A 16,109-nucleotide genomic window follows, 5' to 3' on the forward strand; every position below is an offset into this window, starting at 1 on the left:
TTGTTGGGGTGTGGGTGGTGTGGATATAAGGTGAATCTGTGTGGTGTGGTATATGTGTTGTGTGTATATGTATGTGAGGCACATTTTTATTTGGGTAGAGTGTGGTATGTGTGATGTGTGCATGAATTGTGTGGATGTTTGTATTCGTGTAGTGTTTGTGTGTGTGTGTCTGGTGGGGGAACAATGTTTGTGCATAGTGTGTGGTACATAAGTGTTATCTCTATGAGGTTTTGGTACCAATGATACGTTGGCTTCCTAAAATAGGTAGGAGAATTTTTCCTTTAAGCTCTGGATGAGTTAAATAGCAACAAAATCATCTCTCCCTTAAAGGTTTAAAATGAGCAACTTGTTAAATGACCTGGGCCTTGGAAGCTTGTGGTAGCATTATCCACTTTTTCCATGGCTTGGTTTTTGGAAGATCTCTGAGTCTATTTTGATAAGAATTTCTTTGAAAATCATCCATTCATTTCCATTTATTAGAGAATAGAGAAATAGCTATTTTGGATATGACATCAAATAATAGCTCAGTCTAATTCTAAAGCTTTTCTGACATTTAGTATGAAAAGAAAAAGTAAGAGCAGTTGAGAAGTCATTTTGGCACAAAGAACACTACAGGGATAGCCAAGAGGGAAAGACAGACTGCCTCTGAGCTGGATCATCTTTGAGTAATAAAAATGGAGAAATGCGTGACTGACTTATTTACCATGACTAGATAAGTAGTAAATAAATATTAGGTTGGTGCAAAAGTAATTGAGGTTTTTGCTACTACTTTTAACTTTTGCTATTACTTTTAACCTCAATTACTTTTGCACCAACTTAATACCTACAAAATAAATGTAATCGGTGGACTAAATTCTTCCAAATGTGGTAGCCCTTGAGGAAAATACCAAAAGCATTTTAGGGAGAGGCCTGCTAGGACACTTATGGGTCAGACGGAAGCTCCGGCAGTGGGCACCTGCAGCCACTGACTCTCAGTAAGAAGTGCAGGCAAGGATCAAAACCCTGGGTCGAGGGACGTGCCTGCTGGCGTGGAAAGTGCAGGCTCTGAGACTAGTGAGACTTGGTTACGATGTACCAAGCTGGAGTGACCCATGGTGTTGTTCACGGGCTCTTGTCCTTACTGGAAGCTTATCTGTGTTTGTACCCACTTCCCTTCTTTCCACCTAGACTTGAGAAGAGGGTGCTAAGTTAGCATGCTCAGTTAGATGGCCTAAAGACATGTAGCTGAACTGCAGAGGTGTACAAGCATTCTGTCTCCAGCCTCCCCAACCCCTTTTCCACTCCCTAAGGGTGCCGACTCCTCAGTTTCCAGATGCCGCTTCTGTGGCTGAAGTTTTCCCAGAATGCAGCTCTGCTCCTGGGCTCCAACACCCAGAAGTTCCTCTCTCTAGTCCAGTCAGCTGCTTCTTCCATCACCATATAGAACCTAGAAGAACACTAGGGACAGAAGGGAAGATGAAGACCCATCGTTAACTCCCTCAAGCGATCTTTCAGAGGGAAACAGACTCTCCACTCTCAATATTGACCTTCTAGTTCCTGTTTTTATTCTGAGAGAATGTTTCTGTTCCTGCTCCTCAAAGGAAATAGGTTTTATTTGGTTGGCTTTGCCTTCAATTGGCACAATTAGAACTGCAAGAGACACCACACTTGAGGAATCTGGGGCCCCAGAGGTTCAGCTGACGGTGCTGTGCACATAGCAGATTGTGATAGTTCCATTTTATGTGTCAACTTCACTGGGCCACAGGGAGCCTAGCTCTTTGGTTAAACATTACTCTGGGTGTGTCTGGGAGGGTCCCTGAATGGCATTAATGTTTGAATTAATTGGTAGACTCAGTAAAGCAGGTTGGATCCGTTTCATCCAATCCACTGAAGTTCTGAATTAAAAAAATATATAAAGCTGAGTAAGAAAGAATTCTCTTTTTCTGCCTGACTGTCTTCAAGCTGGGACATAAGTCTTCTCTTGCCTTCATACTGAGACTCAGGCTTGAATTTACACCATCAACTCACCCAGTTCTCAGGCCTTCAGAATCAGACTGGAACCACACCATCAGATCCCCAGGGTCTCCAGCTTAATAACTTCAGATCATAGACTTCTCAGCCTGCATATCTTGTGAGCCAATCTTTATAGTAAATCTCTTTCTAGCTGGCTTTGTTTCTCTGCAGAACCCAGACAAATAACGCAAGTATTTAGTAAATGCCTGCTTACTTTGTGTAAGTGGCCTTTGGCAAGTCTGGTGAGCAGTTAGTGGCAGAGTTCCGACCAGGATGTAGGGTTGCAGGCTCATCCACCTGGACTCCTTCCACCCGACCAACACCAATTCACCCCAATGGAGGTGAGGCTGGACAAAGAATGATAGTGATGAAAACAGTGGCCCCATGGGAACCACCAGAAGCTAAACCTAAAGAATAGGAGTAAGCCAAGGAGTCACCCAGGCCCAGTGAGTATCAGGAATCGGGGCTTCAAACAAGGCCATTTGTCAGACCAGGGCAGCCTAGCAGCAGAAATGAGCTAGAAGCAAGAGACTCTGTATCCAAGGTGAAGCTTGCCTGGCTTGTCATTCTTTCATTCTTCCTGCTGTTGCAGGACACTGTGGCTTTCCCAGGAATGGGCTTCCCAGAATCTGAAGGCCCATCAGATGCCACATTAGACCTGCTACTTTTACCAGCTCCTCCTGATAGGACTACACAATATCTTTGACTTTAAGGGTTGAACTCCTAGGCAGCTGGTCTAAGAATCCATCCACAGAGTAAACACCACCTGCTGAACACCAAATGCCTCCTGAAGTACTTTTCAGACTCTGTCTGTGGACCACCTGTCTCAGAATTACCCAAGATGCTTGTTAAAAATGCAAATTTCTAGACCCCACCCAGAACTACTGAATCAGCATCTCTGGGAGCGTGGCTGGGAGTCTGCATGTTTAATAATGTCTCAGGTGATTCTTATTTATGCACACTGACGTTTGAGTTCTACCAGGTAACCCCAAACACATACAAGTTCCCGGGAAGTGGCTAAGTGGTGATGACAAACTCTGGCCCATACTCACTCCTTTGTTCATTTACTCACTCAACAAATAATTTTAAAGATTTTGTGCTCAAGGCATTGTGTTAGGTGCTGTGAAAAGTTAAATTTAACTAGTTAGCACTTATTTCTATTCAATTCACAGTTAATCCATTCTCACAGTTTTCTAGGCAACGCACAAGGTGCCGCAGATCCAATGTGAATAGGTACTAATTGTGCAATTACTTTTGCACCAACCTAATAGTTTCTGACTATTAGTTTCTGAGCTGAGCAGGGAGGAGGACCCTCATAGAACCAATGTGACACAGCATGAGAAGTGCTGCTGATGTTATGAATAAAATACAGCAGAGTCTAGATGGGGAAAGAGTTATATCGAAGGGTAGAAATGAAGATTCAAAAGGGTTTCGGAAATGAGATGGCATTTGAAGTAGGTCCTTAGTGGAATCTTGCCTCTTGGAAGGAGCAGGGAGAAGAAGAGCATTCTTTCAGAGAGAGCAGCCCAAGAAAAGGCACAGAGACAGGCCGGGCGTGGTGGCTCATGCCTGTAATCCCAGCAGTTTCGGAGGTTGAGGTGGGTGGATCATGAGGTCAAGAGATCGAGACCATCCTGGCCAACACGGTGAAACCCCATCTGTACTAAAAATACAAAAATTAGCTGGTTGTGGTGGCGGGCGCCTGTAGTCCCAGCTACTTGGGAGGATGAGGCAGGATAATAGCTTGAACATGGGAGGCAGAGGTTGCAGTGAGCCGAGATCGTGCCACTGCTCTCCAGCCTGGTGACAGTTCAAAACTCCGTCTCAAAAACAAAAAAAAGGCACAGAGACATAAAGATGCCAGGCATATGTGAGGTCCAATGAGTGGTCTGGTGTGATCTGCCTGTGGGGTGCCTGCCAGGAGGAAACCAGCTGAAAATGAAGCCAGAAACTCAAGCAGGTGCTGGATTGAGAGGAACCTTGAATGTTATTCTGGAGTCTGAACTTGGTCCTATGAGCCAGCAGTTCCCAAACCTGACTGTGCAACTGTGCAGATTCTTAAGCCCTATCCACTTCCGATCTGATTCAATCTGGGTGGGACCTAGGAGTCTGTATTTTCACCAAGCTCTTCAGGTACCACTAATGCACAGCCATGGTTGGGACCCACTGAAACAAAGATTGCTAGGAGTTCCAGTAAAGGAAAGTCATTATCGCAGTTGGGCTCTGGGCAGCGTGGGAACCCAGGTGATTAGACAGGCACTTAAGAAGCACATTTTTTTTTGAGATCGAGTCTCGCTCTGTCGTCCAGGCTGGAGTGCAGTGCCTGATCTCAGCTCACTGCAACCTCTGCCTTCCAGGTTCAAGCGATTCTCCTGCCTCAGCCTCTTGAGTAGCTGGGATTACGGGCATATGCCACCATACCTGGCTAATTTTTTTTATTTCTAGTAGAGATGGGGTTTTACCATATTGGCCAGGCGGGTCTTGAACTCCTGACCTTAGGTGATCTGCCCACCTAGGCCTCCCAAAGTTCTGGGATTACAGGCGTGAGCCACTGCGCCAGCCTTAAGAAACAAAATGTAAGGCCTTCACTTTCAGCGCTTGCGCAATCCTGGAAGTAGGGCCTCCTTAAATTGTGTGCCCTTGGCACCTCACTTACCCCACCCTATCTCAGCCATAACTCTGGGGACAATACAGAGGCCTGGAGGAAGAGGGGGACATATATCAGAGCAGGCCATAAGGAGGCCAGTACAATAGTCCTGGTGAAAGAGGATGATGGCTTCAGGGAAGGAGAGAAGATCAGGGGGGCCCTTCCAAAGCAGCACCAGCAAGATTCAGGTGATGCAGAGCAGCAGTCCAGGGGGACGCGGAGGTTCTCTGGCTTAGGGACTGGAGCATGGGTGGTGGGCACTGGTAGAGCAGATGTGAAGTAGGTTTGGGGAGAAGATATGGGGTTCAGCTTGGGACATGCTGAGTTGGAAGTTCTTGTAAGAGATTCTGGGCAGAACCGTACTACCCTTTCCCCTAAAGATTTATTTGAGTACATCTTGTTGCAAGAATCTCAACAAATTCAACAACTGGTTATTAAGCACCTACTATGTGCAAAGCCCTGTGCAGAATGCTATAGGGGTACTGGTGGGGCACAAAAAGTGAATAAGCCACTACCCTAAGTCCCCAGGACCACGTCTATGCAACGAGTAATTCCCGTATGTATTAGTCTGTACTGGATTCAATGATAAAAGTATAGCGTGTGCTGCAGATGCCTAGAAAAAGGATTTGTAAGATTAGTTCTGACTGTGGAGATTGGAGAAAACTGCTTGGAGGTGGGATCTGCACTGCTTTCTGAATGTTGGTACAGGAGAGCAGAGCAAGCAAAGCAGATAAAAATTTGAGCAAAGTCACAGAAGTTGGAAATGCAGAGTAGTAGATTACTTTGAAGACCATTTACGAATAGACATTTATTCAGCACTTTATGTATGCCCAGTACAGTGGCAGTGTGGCAGCCATGAGACCTACTACAGGGAGCTCAGATGTCCAAGAAGCCAACATCTGCTGAAATCCACCATTTCCCTGGCGCTGAGGCCACTCTCACTCCAGAGGCCACTCTCGGCCAGTGACTGAGCAGGACAGGAATTCTTGGGCAGGCCCATTCCTAGATGATATGGTTTTGGCTGGACAGTTTTGGCTCGAAGACTCCTGGTAGCCTTGCCAAATCTTCGCTAGACTGCACCGTGGTCTAGGACACCTCCACCCAATCTCCCTTCACTGTCACCTTCCCTCAGGGTCTGATCCCAGCCTTACTGGCTCACCTCAGTTTCTATCACACAGGCTTTTCTGAGGACCCAGGCTAACTCAGGTATTATGAGGGGAATTAATATCAAGGTGATTCTTTTTCACACTTCTTTGCATGTTGAATCATTCCTTAAATATCATGTGAAGGCTATCTGTCGTAAGGAATTTAGCAGAGCAATATTTTATAAAAAGAAGATTTTTTTGAGAAAGGACAAATCACTCTGCACTTTTTTGTATGCATATCAAAATTTCTCAAAAGGAATGCAGCTGATGTCAAAACAAGTTTGTAGGCCAGCCGTAGCCTCAGTGGGAGCGGACAACACTGGGGAGTGCAAAACCGAGCTGGGGATGTTCCTGCTGGCCTCACTGGCTCTGTGATTTCTCAGACCGTACACTAAAGATGTTTTCTAAGGTTCTGTGATTTTCCAAAGATCACATGGAGTAGTGGAAACAGGTTTTGGAGCCCAGAAGGTCTTGGTTCAAATTTGCAAATATATCGCTTTCTATGTAACCTCCACCTTAGGTTCCTTAACCTTTCTGAGCTGCTGTTCCCTCATCTGAAAATTGGGCTAGCATATGGAACTTGTGTAGTTACAGGGAAAATTAGAGAAAATGTATAGAGTGCCAGCCGCTCTATAATTGGGAGTTTTTGTGTTAGTTTTATCAAAAAGTTAGGCTGAATTTAGCAGTATAAAATGAAATGGAGTTGAGGTGACATCGAAGAACACTCAGGCTAAGGATCCAGTGTTCTCTCTGTCACTGCCAACAAGAGGAAACAGTTCAGGGATCCAAAGGGAAACCATCCAACAGCCAATACTAGAGATTGCACTTTTAAAATTCTTTTTAACTTCAGCTATTAGAACCAGAACCTTTGGCAGATGTTAGTATACGATCTCATGGCACACAAACCTCTGCTGTGCTCTATCAGGGTAGTCAAAATATTGGATCAGTGGACCAAGATGTTTCCATGCCAGGTATCCCTTGGCACAGAAAGTGATAGACCCTCACTCTCCTGATTCCTGGCAGAGGGCAATCCCAGTTGTGTGTACCTATAAACCTCTATAGTGGGTTAAAAATGGCTGCAAATGCTTCGACATTCCTCCCATAGAGATGTGGGCTTCATTTGCCCTCCCCTTGATTCTGAGCTGGTCCACTAGAATACAGTGGAAGGGAAGCTCTGCTAGTTCTAAGACTAGCCTTTAAGAGAACAGGCAGCTTCCTCCTTGTTCTTTTAGAGCCCTGAGTAGCCACATGGAAAGCCAGGCTGTCCTGCTAGAAAGATCACATGGAGAGGCATGAAACTACATGGAGAGAGAGACCAGCCAAGCCAGCCTTGCAGCCAGAGCCATTACCGTGAAGGTTCCAGGAATGTGAAGAAAGTCATCGTGGACCCTCCAGATCAGACCAGTTGCAGCTGAATTCTACTGAACAATCCCAGGCAGCACCAGGTAGAACAAAAGAATCACCTATCTGAGAGCTGCCAAATTCCTGACTCCCCAAATAGTGAAATATAGCAAAATGATTGTTTTAAGCCACTAAATTTGGTAGTCATTTGTTATGTGGCAGTAGATAACCCTGAAGAAAGTATCTGCACTTGAACTTCCCTTTGTATAGTACCCAGGCAACCCTACAGACTTGAAATGACTTGGAACCCTGAACACTTTATTAGACTGAGGTTTGGCATATCTTGGAACTTGTTGCCTGCTTACCATTTCAGGTCTCCAGGTGTGTTTATGGGAGATATTCAAAGGAATGTACCAGACTCAATATTGAAATTGATTAGTCTCCTTCAACTGTAATTTTTCCCCTTGATTATTGTTTTAAAATTTGGAACAATAAGATTGTACAGAGGAGAAAGAGAAAGGATGGAGTATGGGAAAGGGAGAAAAGAAAAAGAAAAAGATGGAGGGGTCTCAGGTTGGTTAGCATCTACTCAGAAAGGAAGAAATAAAATTAAAACCTCCAAATGAAGAAAGGCCCTAATCCTTGCCCACCTTTTGGAAACCCCGCCCATTGTTCCACACCAACCCCACCTTAGAGAAGGAATCAAGACAAATGGCTAACAGCCATAGAATTCCTGTATTCTCAGCTTCTATTTAACATCACTTTCTATTTTATATTCATTCATTCAGTCCACAGGCATTTATTGAATCAGTGTTTTCTGTGGGAAAAACTAAAAAATGTGGTATAATTGAAACATCTACTTCACCCATTTGAGACTGAAAAGAAGATGATATCTCTTTTCATAATCAAATTAATACAATTCTATACCCCCATTCCAAAGGCCTTCTCTGGTCCTGGAGTGTCCTGCCTGTGATACATTCTAGAAGCCCACAGGTGATTATCCAAATGACTTCAAAGAAAGCCCATTCTGTCTGCCAAAGAAACTACCCTCTGCCACCATTGTTGCAGCACAGCTTCACTATAGAGCTGCTGAAACAGGAAGTCCATCAGACTCTTTAGCCAAAAGAAGCGCTATGGTGGCAGAGGTACGTGGCAGAAAGACTTGAGGTTATTGTGCCTACCTTGCCCCCACGGCCAGCAGTCCAGTGCCGGCCTTGTGCATTGTAGGAATCACCACTGAATGTGTGTCTCACTGCCAGTTTGGCAGTGGTTTCTGAGAGTTCAGGGAGGATGAGCACACCCTTCCCTCCCAATGCCTCGTCAATTTTGGGCACTTCAGACCCAAAGATCTTTAGGGAAACATCTGTGTACCTGAAAATGTTCTCCTGCCTTGGTATGCCATGGAAACTTGGTGACCAGGCAGTAGAGGTTTCACAGTAGCCACAAGCTATACCCCAAACCAGACCTTTTCCATGAGCAGGCAGATCAGGTTTCCAGAGAGAAGAGAAAGTCCCTCCCTCCCAAGCCCAAGCCTGCTTCATCTCCTGCCCCAGGATTAACCACTTGTCATCCACCATGGCCTCAACAGAAAGTCAAAAACTGTCTAACAATACATTCCCATTGTCCACGGCCACTTCAGTATAATAAAACAAAGTGTCTTGCTCTTAGAGAGGGCATGCACAAACAGAATTAGGTAGCAACAGCAGAGAAGAAAACGTGCAGTCATAGAACTTGAGAGCTAGAACAGACTCCAAAGACCACATTGTTAAACCTCCTCTGTCAAAAAAGCAGAGGCCCAGAGGCTTCACTAATCTACACAAAGCCATGCTCAGCATTTGGTAGTTGAGTCCAAGTCCTCAACCCAAGCTCTTTCCTCTAGATTTTCACATAACTGCTTCTCTTGGGCCCCTAAATTAAACTGAAAGATACTTAAATAATTTGGGGGCTTTATTTTTTTCTGTGCCTAAGAAAAACAGAAACATTCCTTGTTAAGCCAAGGCAGGGTCTGACAGAGCTTGGCAGCTGGAAGTATCTTCCAAAATCAAGAAACACCACATCTCTTTTGAAAGTGGGATCAACAGTTTGTGCCCCTTAAATGTGAAGAAACGTATTTCTTTGTGCAAAAAAATAATAATAATAATAACCGCAGTGAAATTGCTGAAGACAAATATATTGGGCAAGGAAGTCAGCAAAGCAAGAGATACTGAGTTGTTCAGAACAGTTAGTTTATTCATGTGCAAAAAAAGGAGAAAGAATACAGGCAAATTATTTTCCATTTGCAAATATGTTCTCTGAATTTTCCCAGAAGATGAATATACAGAAACTCATGAGTTATAAGAACTGAATGCCCAATTATTTGATAAAAAGGACAGGCTGAAATAGGGCTAAAGAGGGGACAAAAATCTTTATTCACACTATAGCAAAATCTTCCCACCACTGCCATCCAGGATTATTGACGAGCTGAGTCATGTACTTGAGATCACTGCTTTGAGGTGATCTCAGTTTAAAACATACACTCCATTTATTCACATGTATGAATGACATGAAGATGATGTAACTTTTGAAAAAATATTAATAGGTCTTCATTTTTTCACTTTCGTTTATTAAAGTACCTGCTGCAGGTCAGGATTATAATAGTATAATCTTGATATACTATTAAAGACATATAAAAAATAAGATATGAGAACTACCCTTCATGCTCTCGCAGTCCAAGAGAGGAGGACAGACTAATAAACAAATGACAACCACGAGCATTATCAAGCCACAAGCACATCAAGCACTATGACGGGATAATGTATAGACAATGAGCTACCAGAGGCACCTGGAGTAAAAGTAGGTAGGGGGCTAAGAGTTAAAAGAGGAGGTGCATGAGATTAAATTTAAAGAGATTAGGACTAAACTATGTAAAAGTGGATGGACAGGAAAAGTCAAATATGAGAAATGAAAAGACACAGGTGAGCAAATGACTTGGCAATCAGTTGGATGTAGGGTTTCTGGAAGAGGGAGGCAATATGTTGATTCCCAGTGACACATCCTGAACAGATGCCTAGACAGCTGACAGCAGTGCAGGCTCCTGCTGGTCATGGTCCCCCCTTGGCATCTCATGCACATAACAGAAGCAGCCAGTGCCATTATCCCAAAGGGGGTATTTCATGCACATGGCAGAATCCGCCTCTGCCCAGCCCCACTTGATAAGCTCAGCGGCTGCTGACTGATCCATAACTCTCAGAGTGCATTCATGATACAGGATGGTCTGTGACCTGTTGGAACTTCATTCCCTAGAGCTTAGATTTTCTGCCAGATTAGCCACCCTGCTTGAAAATAATGCCTTCTATTTCATGCTCAATGTTTGGACTCTTAGTCTTCATTTTTGCTTTCATACCAAGATCTCTGGTCTGACTGACTGGGTAGTGTAGTCAATCAAGTAAGGAAACTTGGAGAAAGGCTAATAAATTTTACTTTAACCTTGTGTTTTAAATGTCCATAGGACCAAAATTCCTCCAACCAATGGGTGAAACTATTTCTTTTACTTGTTGAAATTTAGTGTACAGCTTGCCAGCCACTTTGTTTTTGTTCTTTGGCTTGAGTATCAGCTTTTTGCTGTTCTTCCTCCCTTATTTCTAACCTTACTGCTGCATCATGAGAAGCAATATGCCTTCATTAACTCTTCTACTCAACTGCACAGGTCTGGTCTAGCAGAATGCCCATTGTATTCTTATTTTGAATTTGTTCAGTTGTCTTTGTAAGTGTGTCCCCTGTACCACACCATTGCACAGTTGTATGCATGTTGTCTTGTATTTCTTTTTTCTTACTTCCTTTCTTGTGTCATAACTCGAGAAACAGCTGCCCATCTATGATTAATTGAAGTAGAATAGGACTGATTATTAGGGCAGAAAATTCTGGAATTAGGTCTGTTCACTAGAATTAGGGGAAAGAGGGCAGGCACATATACTAGAAGTCTAGACCTAGCTATAGATGTTGGAAGTTCAGTCTGCAGGCAAAGGAAGGATGATGCGGCAGAGTGACATTGGACCAGAGGATATAATGTGTGTAGGGTGTGGGGAGTGGAGTTCGTACCAGAATGGTATGGGGAGATGATGGCATTGCTTCTGACAAGGAAGACTCAGAGGCTGGTCCTGCAGATACTTGCTAACATCCAAGGAAGGTCATAATAAGACACAGAGAAGATGGCGACAGCCTCTGGTTACCAGAAGAAGGCTCAGACAGAAAGCAGACCAGCCAGGGTGAGCCTGAGACCCCTTGGAGCTTCTTCAACAGTTCTGCCTCCAGGCCAGGAGCTGCGGAGTAGGGAGGGAATGGGGAGAGAGGAATAAGGGGAGATAACTATGGCCTTGGGAGAGGAGTCGTCATTGTGATGAGCCCCCGAGAACAAGGACTGTTCCACCTCTCTGGCCTCCAATAGGAGTGCACATAGTGAGTGCTTAGTAAGTGCAAATTCAGTGAATTAAAAGGCCACCTTCAGTTAATCATTCAAAACCCATTATAGCAGATAACTTCACGGGTTTAATGTACCGCAAGGGCATAGATGGCACCCAGAAAAGGAACAGTTTCATACAATAAAAGCCTGATTGTGCAGATTACAGTGATTGACAGAAATAGCCTCAGAGGCCCTGACACAGCCGATTACACACAGATGGAGACTCAGCAGCCCTCAGTGTCCAAGAGCAGCACTGCTGCCCTTGCTATGATGCAACCACACTGGGCTGTGAAGGCCGCCAGTCATCAGAAGCTCCCTTTACTTTTCTCATGGAAGGGGAGAAAGGATCATCACCTTCTTAGCCCTTCATTCTTTTCTGGAGACTCTAGCTTGGGACCTGCCTGCTCATTAGGTATAAGTAACTAGTAACAACCCCTGCATATTCCTGAGTGCCTACTGGGAAGGTGAATGGGAGGTCAGTTTCCCAGGACCATTTACCCAGGTGCACCATATAAAAGGCCCAGCTTTAGTGATTCCCACAGTAGTTCAGTGCATTAACTCACTGGTCTACCCAAACCACCCATACCCTAACGGGGACAGGGTTGGGAATCTGCTGTATTTAGACTCTAGACGTTAGGTCACCTACACCCATCAGAGAGGAATACATTCCTGTGGCACACGTGGGAGAGGCGCATAGTTTCTACTGAGGTAAGGGTTGCCACCAGCCACCCCAGATGGACATAATGTACATTTGCACAAAAGTTGTATTTTTTTCTGGACAGATGTAAAGAGAAACCAATACTGCCTGAAGCAAAATTGTAAAACTGGGAAGTCAGTGAAATTTGCCTTGGGTATCTCCAACCCCTCCTGTTTCCCCTCAGTGGCCACACCCTGGCCTCCCCTCCCCTCTGTTCCCTGCTCCTTCCTCATTCTGGATGCCTTCCTGAGCCTTAAAACACACACACACACACACACACACACACACACACACACACACACACACACAGGATCTGATCACATCATTATACCTAACTGTCTCTTTCACATTACAGTAGTAACTGCCCCAGGTATTTTTATTTAAAACCTTTTATTATGGAATAAAATGGTTTCTTAGGTCTTCCCTGGAAGGAATTTTTAGGCAATATTAAACAGGTAGAATTTGTTTTTTTGTTTTCAGGGTTAATTTTTTTTTTCTTTTTACTAACAGGGGAAAGACTGGGCACAGTGGTTCATGCCTGTAATCCCAGCACTTTGGGAGGCCAAGGTGGGTGGATTACTTGAGGTCAGGAGTTCAACACCAGCCTGTCCAACATGGTGAAGCCTCGTCTCTACTAAAAATACGAAAACTAGCTGGGCATGCTGGTGCATGCCTGTGTTCCCAGCTACTCAGGAGGCTGAGGCAGGAGAACCGCTTGAATCCAGGAAGTGGAGGTTGCAGCAAGCCAAGATTGCGCCACTGCACTCCAGCCTGGGTGACAGAGTGAGACTCCAACTCAAAAACAAAAACAAAAGCAAACAAACAAACAAACAAAAAACCAGGAGTCTTTTCTGGTTTCTAAAAATTATACTGTACTATATCAAAGGCTGGCTGGCTCCAAATATCAATAAATGACTGAAAGTTGGCTTTAGATGTGTTAGATGCTGGTTAGTTACTTTAGAAGGGGCTTGGATGTGTCAGGTGCTAAGAAGCTACTTCAGAAGGGGCATCCTGGACTTCTCCCCTCCCTCAACCTTTACCCCCTACACTCCCATTCCCCTGCTAAAGAGAACACCTCACATTGAAAATACTTTATGAAGTACTGAGATGGTTTTTATATGTTATCTCACTTAATCCTCCCAAGAGTCCTATGAGAGAAGATTATAATTATCCCAATTAAAAGTAATTCCATTTACTGCTTTCCCTAGAAACATCATTGCCTTGGCTCATTGACATTATACTCTCCAGGTTTTCCTCCTCCTCCCTCACTGCTCCTTCTCAGGACCTTTGCTGGCTCCATTTCTCCCTGCCCCTTTAATACTGATGTTCCTTAGGACATGCCCTGGAGTTGTGCTACACGAATCCTAGGCCATCTCATTCATCCAGGAACTTTAATTGCAGCATGCATGTCTAGGCTCACCAAGACCTTCTGAGCCCAATCCTCTCTTGGAGAGCCAAGCCTTTACAACACTTGTGCTTGGATATCTCAAAGGTCCCTGAAATACCATATGTCTAAAGCTGAATGCCTTCTCTACCCCCACCCACCCACCACTCGCCATTACCACTGAAAAATCTGGCTCTTGGTCCTTAATTTCTCTGTCCCCAGCCCACAGTCAATGGTCAAGCCCTGTCTGCTGTTCCCCTCCTCATGGCCTCTCACCTCCACCGCTACCATCACCTCCTCACTAGGACTCCTGCAGTACTCCCTAAATGGTTCTGCCACATCCACTGTGTCCTTCTTTAACCCACTCCCTGTAGAATAACCTGAGAAGTTTTTTTAAAATACAAATCTCATCAAGCCACACCCCTGCTATAACAGTCAATAGTTGGCCATGGCCCTATAGATATGGCTCCCCAGCTTTAATATGGCCTCTGAGACTCAGGGCAGTATGAGTCCCTGCCCAGCTTTCCAGCCTTATCTCACCCCACTGTCTCTTTCACCAACACTCCTGCTTCTCTGGCTTCCTTTCAACTTCTTGGAAGTTCAAGGGTCTTGGTACCCCATGACCTTTACATCATCTGTTCTTCTCATCCAACTAACTCTTAATCATCCTCAGAATCTCAACTTAAATGTCACTTCCTCAAGGAGATCTTCCCTAATTCTTTAGATAAGGCTAACTCCCTTTGGGATGTGCTCTGATGGCACACAATCCTCATCACTATGAAAATGACGTGTTTAATGTCCGTCTGCTTATCCAGACTGTAAGCACCCCAAGAGTGAATTATTTTCAGCACTCTATCTTCAGTATCCAGTGCAGTGTCTAACACATGCTTTGTTTTGTGTTGAATTAAGTGGTTTGTCCAAGCCAGGTTGGAAATGTCAAAGTAAAGACTTGAGCCCCAATCTGCCTGACTCCAAAGGCCATTTTCCCTACACCTTTTTCCATCACTGTGTATTCCCCTCCTCCCACCACTTCTTAGATGTCCTGAAATGGCAGTCATGTGGTCATCCCTTAGAGGAGGTAAATCTCAGCCTTTTGGTTGAGAATCCCCTATATCAATCCTCAAGCATCCCAGGCAAATGTGAAGACCAGGGAAGAGCTGCTCAAGGGCCCCCTAGTGTGGTGGGGTATGCGTTTGCTCTAATGTGTGTCCACAAATTCTTTGATACTCCTCTCTGTGAGAAATGGAGCTTAAGCCCCTTCCTCGAGTGTGGACGGGATTTAGTGACTCAAATCTAAGGAGTAATTTTGGCACAAGTGACTCGCTGTAACTTCCGAGACTAGATCATAAGGACATAGCAGCTTCCACTTTGCTCTTGAGATGGGAGAGTTCCCTGGTCCCTGCCTCTTCGTCGTTCAGACTCTCTACCACTCTGCTGTGCTGCTCTGCTCTTCTGCCAGTGGAGTTTGGGGTTTTTATGGGTACAGGATGGGAAGCATGGTGGGCCAGGGTGGTTTAGGAAAAGGCGACATTCAAGCGGGAAAACAGGGAAGTAAGTGATTTGGGCCACAGTCTCAGGCTTTTCTACTTAAGGGTGGGGCTTCGTCAGGGACCCTGCCTTTTTCAGCCTTGAATTTCTCTGCCTCCTGTACCTGTCACTCTCACTTGGATCACCTCACTCTGGGGAAGTCAGCAGCCATGTCATGAGGACATTTAAGTAGCTCTATGAAGAGAGGACCACATGGTGAGAAACAGGGGCCTCCTCCTACCAAAACAGCCAGCCAGACACTGAGGCCTTCTAGCAACAAGCCATGTGAGTGAGCCATCTCAGAATGAGATCTTGTAGCCCAGTTGAGCCTTCAAATGACTGCAGCCACAACTGACATCTTGACTGCACTCCCATGAAAGAACTCTGGGCCACAACCACCCTGCTAGGGTGCTTCCAAGTTCCCAACCCACAGAAACTATGAACTAATGCTTGTTGTTTTAAGCTGCTAAGTTTGGGGGGGGGAGCAGTAATTTGTTACACAGCAGTAAATAACTAATACAGAATAAGAAAGAGATATAATGGGATCATGGGGAACAGGGGGAAAGAACAGCTATTGTGTAGAAACCCTTTATCTTTTTATGGATGTGATTATGTTGCACATGACAATGCTGAGGTGAGAGGGGGGGGTACCAGGGCAGAAAGGAGCCTGAATTCGAAGTGGGCTCCCAAATATGAGCCCCAGACAACCCAAGGCCAGTAACGGAAGAGTGGAGGCAAGAACTATAAGGCCAATGGTGGTATGCAAATGTAGCATCCATAACCAAACACTGAACTACAGAAGGATATCTAGAAGTGGGCGCCAGAAGACCAAACTGCTACAGAATCAGAGATATGTCTGAGATCACGGCAGAAAGAGAGGAAGTAGAAACGGGGTTCCGCTGTGGGCCTTCTGCCCCAGCTGACTGAATTTCCACACA

Source organism: Pan troglodytes, chromosome 12, assembly GCF_028858775.2.
Source record: "Pan troglodytes isolate AG18354 chromosome 12, NHGRI_mPanTro3-v2.0_pri, whole genome shotgun sequence".
Classification (NCBI taxonomy): domain Eukaryota; kingdom Metazoa; phylum Chordata; class Mammalia; order Primates; family Hominidae; genus Pan; species Pan troglodytes.